Genomic DNA, 10,754 nt, shown 5'->3' on the forward strand with positions numbered 1-10,754 from the left:
AGATGAAGATACTTTGCTGACAGAATTCCCTATTGTTCAGTGGAGGTCAGCGTTTTGTTATATCCATGCCTTCAACTGATTGGATGAGGCCCACACATTTTATGGAGGGCAATCTGCTTTATTCAGAGTTTGCTAATTGAAATGTAAATCTCATTCAAAACACTCAGAATATTTTTTGACCAAATATCTGGACATCGTGGCCCACTCCAGCAATATGACAAATAAAATTAATCATTACAAATATCTTTTTTTTTTTAGGTGAGGCAACCCTTGGTTGACCTCACAGATTGCAAAGACCTTGTCAGCTTACAATCCCTTATTTTTTTTATTTTTTATGCCTACAGCACCTGGTCTTCCAAGGTGGTCTCCCATCCAAGTACTAACCAGGCCTGACCCTGCTTAGCTTCTGAGATCAGATGGGATCAGGCTTGTTCAGGGTAGCATGGCCATAGACACCATTACAAATATCTTAAATTTAAAGACTATAAATATCAAATTTAGGTAAAGATGTGGAGCAATTCTAAGTCTGATACATTGCTGGTGGGAATATAAAATGATACAGCCCCTTTGGAAAACACTGTGACCTTTTCTTACAAGTTAAATAGACATTTATCATATAACCTAGCAATCCTACTCCAGGAGATATGAAAACACTTGTTCATAAGGTGCATGCAAATATGCCTTATAGTGATATTCATAATCACCAAGTACTGGAAACAACTCAAATTTCTATTAACTGGTAAATGGATAAACTGTGGTATATTGATACAATAGAAGACTACTCAATAATAAAAAGAAGCAAATGACTGATAATTGCAAAATATTGTGGATGAACCTCAAAGGCATTAGGCAGTGTGAAAAAGTCATCTGCAAAAGACTACATACTGTATGAGTTCATTTAACTGACATTCGAGAAAAGACGAAACTGTAGGAATGAGAAACAGATCTCTGGTTGCCAGGGACTAAGGTGTGAGAGAGAGAGAGAAAGACTGCAAAAGGATTCAAGAGAACTTTTGGGGAGAAGAAATCATCCCATATCTTGATTATGATTGGGGTTACAGGATTGTTTACATTTGTCAAAACATATCAAACTGTTCGCTTTAACAGGGTAAATTTTAGTAATGTAAATTATGGTTCAATAACCTTAACTTTTTTAAAATGGAATGCATTAATTAATTAACATCTTATTTAGGCAATTAACAGTTAATATTTTTTTCAAATTATGAAAACTAAAATTATTGAAAAAATGCTCCATAAGCACTTGGTATTGTACCATTCAATTACCCTTTTAGAACAACTTAATCTATAAATTAAAACTGAAAGATCTCTCTCTCTCTCTCTCTCACACACACACACACACACATATATGCATATATACACACAAACACAAATACACACAAAGGGTTTTCTGAAACATTGGCAGGGCACTAAACATTTCCTTGAGATCACCGTAACAAAAATGACATGAAAGGGGATATGTGAGTAGGGGCTGGATTCTCCCTTGGCATAGTGTGCTGCTGGTGTAAAGGCACTGGCCTGGTTGTAGACCGACAGGAACCAATTTAAGATCATGAATGTGTAGGTCAAATCGGCAGAAGTGTGAATACCAGCGGCTATGAATGGGCTGCTTGAGAGCAGAAGCAGAGGTGGAGGAAATGTGGCAGCTGCCTCAGGGGTGAAAATTACATGTTCAAGACCTCTCAAGACAAAGCCCCTGGGGTCTTCCGTAAATAGTCGATGAGACATTTTTCCTTCAATGGCAGGTAGGTGTGAGCCACGGAGAGATGTTTGACACTAACTCTAATGAGCACATGAATGTTCCAAATCCTGATGTTTTGATCTTTGATGTAACAAAAGCTGTTTCTACACTAAGCCTTCAAACAAACTGAAAGCAAAAAGATGTTTATGGATGCATTTGAATATCAGAGGTGCATGTTTGTTTTAAAGCGAGTAGACATGATCAGAGTTTGAGAACATAGAGTGATGTTCACGATGGCCTGGATTTTTTTGGAGCTTTTAGACCTGAATCTGCCTCTGCCTGAGCTCTGTGATTGGGCAAGGCACTTTGTTTTCTACATCTTTCTACATCTACATTTTCCCTATCAATAAAATGGGAGAGTTTAACCAAATATGAGACTATGAAATGACTGGATTCAGGACTGGAGCATGTTTTTGCTGGGCAATTTGCCTTGGAATATTTTTTGTTTAACAACATTAAATATGTCACAAACATTGAAATATTGGGAGATTTTATACAACAGGTAGATTTACAGCTGCCTCAGGACACCTCGAAGATACTTAAGCTTCATTTCAGCGTGAGAGCAAATAGCTGGATCTGAGTTACAGTTGCCATGTTTAGACAACGTGTCACTCTCCTTTAGTCACAACCTCATTCCTGTATATCACCAACATGGCTCTGAAGGCGTGGGAGTTTGTGATACCTGAACTACCTGCTGCAAGGTTCCTTTCAGCCTTAAGATGCCGCAGCTCCAACTGAATTACCGCAAAGAGCAAAACTAGCAAAAACCACTGCAAGCAAGGCTAAAATCTACCTGTTTATTCTTGTATAACACCTATTGTCACAGCATCCCAAATACCTTTGTTCTGATCAGAGAGAAATCTCTAAAAAAGCTACTTCACAAAAGAGGAAAGGAGAAGAAGTATGCTCACTGCTTAGTGACCGAGAGCAGAACACCACCTGACGTCACCAATCATTTCAGCAACTGCAATGCTGCGCTCACTCAGTTTAGGAAGATTAGTGTCATTATAAAATCTAACTGAATGAGCATTTTGAGCACCTGTCGAAGACCAGACTCTACTGCTCGAGAATACGAAGATGCATGAAACAATCCCTGCCTTCGTAGTCTGAGACACTTAAATACATAATTTTTAAATGTGTACTTATATAACATATTTTAAATGTTAATAATTAATAATTACAAAATAGTTGAATAAATGTCTTAATAGAAATCGATATGGTACAGAGGTAACGCGAAGGAAAAGTGGTTCGCCATCGTCTGCATTTACTGTTCTTCTGTCTGGAACACTCTTCCCCTGGTTTCCAAGTGGTTCATTGCTCTCTTCCTTCACATCTTTGTTCACATATTGTTAACGATCAACTCGTTTAAATTGAAACTACCCTCTCGCCCCAGCCTTAGGATCCTGTCATCTCTTCCTGGCTTTATTTTCTCTGAAACACTGATGGCCATCTTTCATTCTATATATTTTGATTATCGTTCATGTTCCTTAGGGAAATGTAAGTTCCATGGGGCAGGGACTTCTGAAAATCTTTCGATCGCAATCATTTTCATAGTTCCTAGAACAGTGTCTGGAACGTAGGAGGCGTTGGGTAAATGTTGGTTGAGAGAGTCAATGAATTAAGTAATCAGTTCTTCCCAAGGTCAGGGCAAATTTCCTGAAGAGATGATGTCTGAACAGCTGGATTTTGAAGGATAAAAATTCACTATGTGAAATAATGAACTGAGAGGAAAGCGTTTTAGGAAAAGAGAGCAGAACAGGTACGGGCAAGAATGTGAGAAAGATCACTGAATATTCAAGAAGAAGGTATATTTAGACTTATTACGTGTACATTATTAGTAATAATTGTAGTAATGCAACTGTCACAAGGTGTTACTAACAGTGCTACTCTTCTAAGTCCCTTATAGACAGTATCTCCTTTTACTCCCCTATAACCTTTCGAGGTGTTCAGAATCCACCCCATTTTCTAGATGAGGAAACTGGGGTTCAAACAGGTTACATCTTGTGCAAAGCCTCATGGCTAGTAAACGCCAAAATGACATTTTAGATTTGCTTGGTGTCTCCAAATCCGTGTATTTTTCCACAGGTAGACTCACAGTCTGACTTTACTCAGTGCTGGCTCCATCATCAACTAACCAGAGTTTTACCTTAATAAGGTGCAGCTGATTATTCCCTTGGCTTTCTCTCTTTTAGGAATATTTTCAGAAGGCACATACGTCACAAGGGACTGGATAGCACACAAAATCTTCATTGCTTTGGTCTAAAATGACTTACTTGCAAGTCAAATTGATGTTTTCCCTCTCAGATTCCATTTCTTTATCTGCTTGTCCAAAGACACACATGCACTCTGTGATAAGAAGCCAACAGTTTCAGTTAAAAGTCTCCTTTGTTGTTTGTAAAAATCCTTTATGATATTTTAAAAGAAGAAAAGAGAAAGAAGAAATTAGAGAAAGAGAAATAGATAACTTCTGATTTCAAAACATACGAATCGTGTCTCTCTAAGGACTGCTATTAGGCATTTGTTTAGCTGGTGCTGATTTGGAAACCAATTGAATATAGTGTTTATTTCCAAGCATTATTTTCCTCTGCCACTCTGTAATTTTTCAGGGAGAATATTTGCATTTAGATGCTACCTGTATAAAGTGATGGATTTGACCATAAACAATCTGAAGACAATGAGAAAAGAATAGTTAAAGTAAAGTGAAAGAAAAGGCAGTTGCAAAGGGAAGGAGCGAAAAGATAAAACAAGAAAAGGAGGCTCATTGATTTAGCTTCACATAAAATAATGAGAAATCAAAAGAGACACAGAAAAGAGTAAAGACAAGTCAAAGAAAAATCAAAGGCAATGAGGGTGCTATTTTTGTATATTAAAACATAATTAATATTCATCATGCTCTTTAAAGGGGAAGTGGAGAATTGAGAGAGACAGAAAAGCAATGGAAAAGAATAAATGGCTCAAGATAATAAGGGGAAAACAGAAAGCAATGGAGAGAATTGGAAAGACTGCATGGCCAAGGTCGAAGTATAAACGGTCGAACAAAATGCTATTTTTATAATGTTATAAAATATTTCCAGAAAAATAATTCATTCCTTCCCTCACTCATTCATTCATTCAGCCAGTATTTGGAAGGTAGCCACTGTGTACCAGGCGCTGTGCTAGATAGATACCAGAAATATGGTCTTTCTTTCAAGAAAACTAGAATTGTATACTTTAGCTATGATAGAAACTTCTGAGTGGAAGAAAGAAATTCAAGAATCATTTCCTATTGCCTCTCCACTAAATGGCAGACTCTCATAACTTGCTTTTCATAATGATGCCTTTTTACCTATACTTGGCATTTTGTGTAACCTGTGCATGTCCTGGGTTTCTAGGACAGAATAAGGAAGGGGCACAGGATAAGAAAAAGTGCCGAGAGAAAAACTTTCTAACTTATAAAGATTATAACAAAGAACAGAGGTCTGGTTCAAGTCATGGTTAAACAGAATAAATGGTTGCCTCTTTCCTGGGAGAGAACCAAAAAGAAACTAGGTATGTGCACATATACATGAGTGTATGTGTGCCCCCACACACACATGTGTGGGGGTACACATCCCAACACACAGGATGGATGATTACATTGAAGCCAGGGAAGATCTGAATTACGTTGAAAGAGAAACACAAAAGAGTTGAGTCAGAGAAGAAACAGTGAGTGTTAACGTGTCCTGAGTAAAGCAAGCTCTGAAAAATAGTTCTGAGTCAAAGTCAAGAATATTATTTCCGTCTAAGGCCATGCCACCCTGAAGATGCCCGATCCTGTCTGATCTCAGAAGCTAAGCAGGGTCAGGCCTGGTTAGTACTTGGATGGGAGGCCACCTTGGAAGACCAGGTGCTGTAGGCATAAAAATAAAAAAATATATATTATCTCCAACTGGATATTTGCAGCAGTCTCCAAATACTTCCCTTCATGTTCAGTCTTTTGAGACTTCGAGCATTTTTCTTATTGATGCCTGATTATTCAACCTGCACCACAGATTTTATCCGACCTCTGAACATACCAGTTTCCTGTTTGATTATGCTCAATGGTTCTTATTATTTCTGGTTACTTATTAAGCATTCGAGATCATCTAAAAACCTGAGCCTACCCTCCCTTTCCAATTTATTCCTCATTTTACCCTTTGACAAACCAATCATTGCCTAATGTTAGAGAACGCCCTACAATTTTCTTTTTCCAAGACTATGTGATTCTGTTCTCTCTGCCTCTCTCCCCATTTCTTCATGCACGAATCCTACCCACTCAAGACCCAACTCAAAGACCCATGTCACTTCTCCCATGAAAGTCTCCTTGATGTAGCTAGATGGAAAAAAACACTTCCATCTCTTAATTTCTCTAGCACATTTTCTGTTCTTTGTCCAAGACATTGACTATACTTAAGTTAAAGTGATTTATGCCTTTCTTTTATTCTAGCTTATAATCTCATTAAAGGAAGCACCTGTTTCTGAGTCAGGTTTGTGTTGCCTTAACAGTGCAACACCATATCAGCCAATAAATGACTAAATTAGAAGTGAAAAGCAGATCATATAGGTGGGGTTAGACGAGAACAGTAGGATGGGGTTAGAAATAGAGAGAAACAGTAATTTAGGGAGAGAGGGACTGATAATAGTTATAAAATAATCAGTAAACTGATGATTCTTAAAATGCATAGCCAGACTCCAAAACTTCAGAAATGCTACAATATTTGTCAACACTAGGAGTCAATAAACTGCCAGAAGCCAATTTGGGACATATCTTCCATATATTTAATCAATTTATTAAGTAACATCCAATTCAAGAATGACATTTTTCCAGTTAATGTATGCTTGTGTAGATAAATCTCTGCTGCAGTTATCGTGTTTATCCATTTGGTATGCATTAAAAATTTATACAAAAGAAATGATACATTTGCTCAAATCTCATTTTTGCTTTCTCTTCTTATATCTTTACTTTCATAATTGTATTTTGAATATTTAAAAATAATTATATCATGTGCAATAACCTTGTCCACGGCATTAGAAACATTTTTTAGGACTGCCTGCAGTGGTTTTACCAGACTAGAGAGTCTCCCAGGCTATCTCTGATACATTATAGAGTCACAGTGATGAGCCCTGATGTGACTAGCTCAGCCAGTGTCTGAGGACGTGTACCTGAGACTCTTCAGGTGATCAGTAGCCCTCACAGCTGGAGTATCACTTTAGGCCCTACATGACTGCAGCCTAACTTGCAAGCCTGGTATACAATCTTCTTTCATACCTATGGTAAATACATACAATGCACTAAATTTTGCAAATAAATTCTATAAAGCCATAGCAATAATTGCTTTACTCAAATGCTGAACTGTATTCAATCAGAGAAATGTATTCCCTTTAGAATGGTCACCTTGAAAGTGTCTATACTCATTCTAGAATTGGAACCTTTTCCCACAACCACTCTGCATTCAGTCTTTGAGGAATTAGTTAGGGGATCCTCTCCTTTCTCTTGTCCTCATGGATAAAAGTCCTAGTTTCTTATTCCAGTGCAGTGTCTCTGAGGGAGGAGGGACGAGTGCCTTGTTTGTTAGGTTCCATTAATCGGTCCATGTTTCTCATTTTGCTGTAATGAATCTAATAAAAACCTGGAAGCCCTGGGGACTGTCTTCCAATTCTTCTCTATCCTCCCTCCATTATTCCAGGGCAAAAGCCCCGGCCTGCCCCAGATCACACGTGATCTCCATGTGTGAGGGGCTTGCTCCTGCACCAGAGGTCCCCTCCTGTCCCAGCAGTTAGTGACTGGCTGGATCATTATGCCTCATTCAGGGGATGATGGGTTAGCAAGGCTGCATTTCCATGGATCTCAAGTTCCGTAATACAATCAGCATTAACAATGTAAACACGGTAAGTTGCTCTGTAACTATGTCCCTCCTACATCCATTTCTAAGTTGCTTCCAAGTTCAGCAAGGGAAGATAGAGATGTGAAATACCAACGGCCTAAAACTCCAACCATGTTATTTTAATCATCTTTATTGGCAGCAAATCTACCTTCTGTGAGAAGCCTTTATTATTTGAAACAGCCAAAGATATTTGGAAATGTTTGGGGTGAGATAAGTGTGATGGGGCAGATGGCTAGTGACAAAATTCAGTGATGCCATGTATGACTATCACATAGTGGGCCAGCGGTTTTGTTCAATTCCAGAAGCTCACACTGAGCACAGATTTTCAAAAACAGTTTTGAGCCCCAGTGGCATCATTAGCATAGATTCACAACCTCCCAAGGTGATGACTTGGACTGATAGCACTCATTTGGATGTACAATCCCAGGGCCTTTATTAAAAAATCAATCATACTACTTTATAATTACACTTGAAACTAGAGGAAAATTGCTGCTAGATGCTTCAAGCTGGGTTTCAAGCTTCACAACCCTCAACTATGATGTGTCCTCTCAGGGAATTGTTCTTACAATACTGTGTTTGGTGCTTTGCCACAGGGTTAGGTTGAGAGACACTATAAGAAATGTCAATCCTAAGCAAGGTCGGGACTGATTAGTACTTGGATGGGGGACCATCTAGGAATATCAGGTGCTGTAGGCATTCAAAAAAGAAATAAAGAAAGGTCAATCACCACTTGCCACTGTATCTGTACCATGTTGCCACTGACAGCATATTCCATGACTTTATACCATAACCCCCTTTTGAGGTCCCATGGAAGAACTTTAATTGACAACTGACTGATTGGGAGAAAATATTCATCTATGAGACATCTGATAAGAAGTTAATATCTAAAATATGTAAAGAACTCATAAAATTCAACAAGAAAAAAGACAAACAATCCAATTTAAAATTGGGCAGAAGTCCTGAATAGATATTTCTCCAAAGAGGAAATACAAATGGCCAATAGACATATGAAAAGATGCTCAAGGTAACTAATTATCAGAAAATGCAAATTAAAACCAGAATGAGTTATCACTTGACACCTGTCAGAATGGCTATCATCAATAAATCAAAGAACAACAGGTGTTGGCGAGGATGCAGAGAAAAGGGAACCCTCATACACTATTGGTCGGATTGCAAATTGGTACAGCCACTATGGAAAACAGTCTGGAGATTTCTCAAAAAATTAAAAATGTATATACCTTTTGACTCAACATTGCACTTATGGGTATTTATCCAAAGAAAACAAAAACAATAGTTTGTAAAGATCTATGCACCCCTATGTTCATGGCAGCACAATTTACAATAGCCAAGATATGGGAGCAACCTAAATGCCCATCAACAGATGATTGGACAAAGAAGTCATGGTTCATATATACAATGGAATATTACTCAGCCATTAAAAAATGAAATCCTGCCATTCGCAACAACATGGATGGACCTAGAGGTTAATATGCTGAGTGAAATAAGACAGAGAAAGATGAATACCGTATGATTTCACTTACAAGCAGAATCTAAGGAACAAAAAGAACAAACTAATCAAAAACAGACTCACAAATATAGAGGCCAATCTGGTGATGGCCAGAGGGGAGGGGGATTGGGGGGGCTGGGAGAATGGGGTGAAGGGTTAAAGAAGTACAAATCAGCAGTTGATAGATGGTCACTGGGATGGGGAATATGACATAGGAAATGCAGTCACCATTAACATGTTGGCTTGGTGGAGGGCCAGGTGAGGAAGGGAGCAATTAGGGGCATCATTTTATAAACTATATAAATGTCTAACCAGTGTACTGTATACTTGAAACTAATAAAATTTAAAAATAAATAAATAAAATAAAACAATTTCTCAGTATATGAAAAAAATAATCCCTTTCTAAGCCAAAGTTTTTTATGATTTTTTTCTGTCATATTGTATGTTTTTATATCCAAAGACATGAAACTCCATTTATAACCAAGTGGAATAGAAATAAGTAAATGTAAAGAGATTTTTTAAAACTATTTACGCAATTATTTTTATAAATATTATTGAATATGCTTGAAAGAAAAACTTTTATAAGCCTCTTTGGTGCAGGTACAAGATCTAAAGGGCAAGTTCATATAAAAACAACAGCGACAACAGCAAACATTTATTGAGCTCTGGAGATGACAGCATAGTATACACAGGTTAAGAGTGTGGATACAGGTATCTTACAGCCTGAGTTCGAATTTCATCTCTGCCTTAATTTGAGACTTAAATTTCCTCCCGTGTAAAATGAGGATAAAAAATAAAAATGCAAAATATCTACCTCATAGTGGTAGTTTTAGGATTAGTTGAATAAATGCATGTAAACTGCCTAGAAGAATGTCAGACAACACGGTGTTGGAGATGGTTTGCTCTGAATGTAATGAAAGCTTCTTCTTCCTATGACATCCTCAGTAAATATATGGAATATTGAACAATAGTCTCAATTTGTCATTCTCCTCATAGCAGAATTACATAGCCACACCCTTGCCACAGCCTCACTACAGTTTTGAGTATACATTCCACGGATTAACCTTTGAACTGTTTACATTCTTTTGGCCAATAGGATGTTATTACATGTGATGTGAGTAAATGCTTAAAATGTGCTTGTGTGGTTGGGCTCATTCTCTTGTGTTTTTGTTACCACTGGGAAGAAAACTCAGTCTAGGTACCCACCACCTTCCAGCCTGAGATCCAGAATGAGGCACATGGATTTGACCTGCCACCTGGATCTAAGCCCTGTCAATCCAGTCAGAAGCAGAGCTGTCCCAGCTGACCTTCGGATGCATGACTGATAAGAAATAAAAACGCTTCTGTTTGTAAGTGCAATGACTTCTGACACCAGTTACCTGTAGTTAGGCCAGACTTCATAGGTTAAGGGGACAATGCACCTTCGACTGCCTTCCCTTTAGACACCAGCCACAAGTTTGGAGGTCCCTAGAATACTCTCACTTCTGATCAACTGGTTATAAATTTGAGGGTTCCCACAACCCCTCAGGTTCCATAATTTGCTAAAATTGGTCATAGAACTCAAAAAAGCACTATACTTATGATTACAGTTTATTACAATAAAAGG

General features: G+C 38.0%; 1 non-coding gene and 1 pseudogene across 1 annotated transcript; one reads left to right on the forward strand and one right to left on the reverse strand.

Annotated features, from left to right (window-relative positions):
- Window positions 1–335: 335 nt before the first annotated feature.
- Window positions 336–454, reverse strand: LOC120583050 (5S ribosomal RNA). Its single transcript, XR_005647706.1, has one exon. It is a non-coding gene; the product is annotated as a 5S ribosomal RNA (ribosomal RNA).
- Window positions 455–5,517: 5,063 nt separating this feature from the next.
- On the forward strand, window positions 5,518–5,636 carry LOC120583048 (uncharacterized; annotated as a pseudogene).
- Window positions 5,637–10,754: the final 5,118 nt, after the last annotated feature.

Source organism: Pteropus medius, unplaced genomic scaffold (genome assembly GCF_902729225.1).
Source record: "Pteropus medius unplaced genomic scaffold, Ma_sr-lr_union100, whole genome shotgun sequence".
Classification (NCBI taxonomy): Eukaryota; Metazoa; Chordata; class Mammalia; order Chiroptera; family Pteropodidae; genus Pteropus; species Pteropus medius.